The sequence below is a fragment of the Apium graveolens genome, chromosome 3, assembly GCF_009905375.1.
Source record: "Apium graveolens cultivar Ventura chromosome 3, ASM990537v1, whole genome shotgun sequence".
Classification (NCBI taxonomy): domain Eukaryota; kingdom Viridiplantae; phylum Streptophyta; class Magnoliopsida; order Apiales; family Apiaceae; genus Apium; species Apium graveolens.
In genome coordinates, this window is record NC_133649.1 from 245,733,777 (window position 1) to 245,734,711 (window position 935).

Here is a 935-nt window from a genome sequence, read left to right on the forward strand (position 1 = left end):
TACCATCATTGGTCATTAGGACTCAGTGATTAGGACGTAGTAGTTACTTACTCTTTTTGGTTGTGTTTCAGGTACTTTAGCAAGCGTTTATGCAAACTCGTTCTCGTGCTCGCAAGAGGACTTTAGATACAGCTGAGGAGACAGACGAAGTTCTTGATATTCCGGAGAAGTTAGATTTTGAGGATTCGGATTCAGGAACTGAGCAGAAAGAACCAGTAAACATGGGAGATCGTATTGTTCAAGCTGATCCAGCTCTTATGAATTTTTCTCGGCCTAAAATTGATGACATTCAGTCAAGCATCCTTCATCCGGCTATTCAAGCTAACACATTTGAAATCAAGCCGGGCACTATTCAGATGGTGCAGAATTCTGTTTCTTTTGGAGGAGCGGCAACTGAAGACCCCAACATGCACATAAGGAATTTTGTCGAGATCTGCAGCACTTTTAAGTATAATGGCGTGACTGATGAGGCTATCAAGTTGAGGCTTTTCCCATTCTCACTGAGGGATAAGGCTAAAGACTGGTTACATTCTGAACCAGCTGGGTCCATCACTCTGTGGCAAGATCTTGCGCAAAAGTTTCTGGTGAAGTTTTATCCGATGGCAAAGACTGCTACTATGAGGAGTGCTCTTACTCAGTTTGCGCAGCAACCTACAGAATCTATGTGCGAGGCTTGGGAACGCTACAAGGAAATGTTGAGAAAATGTCCACATCATGGAATGCCGGATTGGATGGTGATCACTGGTTTCTATAATGGTTTGGGGGCCCAATCTCGGCCCATGCTCGATGCAGCAGCTGGAGGCGCCTTATGGGCTAAAAGCTATACTGAGGCGTATAATCTTATAGAGACGATGGCTGCAAATGAGCATCAAAACCCAACTCAGAGGATGACGTCAGGCAAGGTAGCAGGTATTCTGGAAGTTGATGCAGCCACC

At 45.0% G+C, this 935-nt stretch overlaps 1 non-coding gene across 1 annotated transcript; it reads right to left on the minus strand.

The window, feature by feature from the left end:
- Nucleotides 1-614: 614 nt before the first annotated feature.
- Nucleotides 615-721, minus strand: LOC141715424 (small nucleolar RNA R71). Its single transcript, XR_012572188.1, has one exon. It is a non-coding gene; the product is annotated as a small nucleolar RNA R71 (small nucleolar RNA).
- Nucleotides 722-935: the final 214 nt, after the last annotated feature.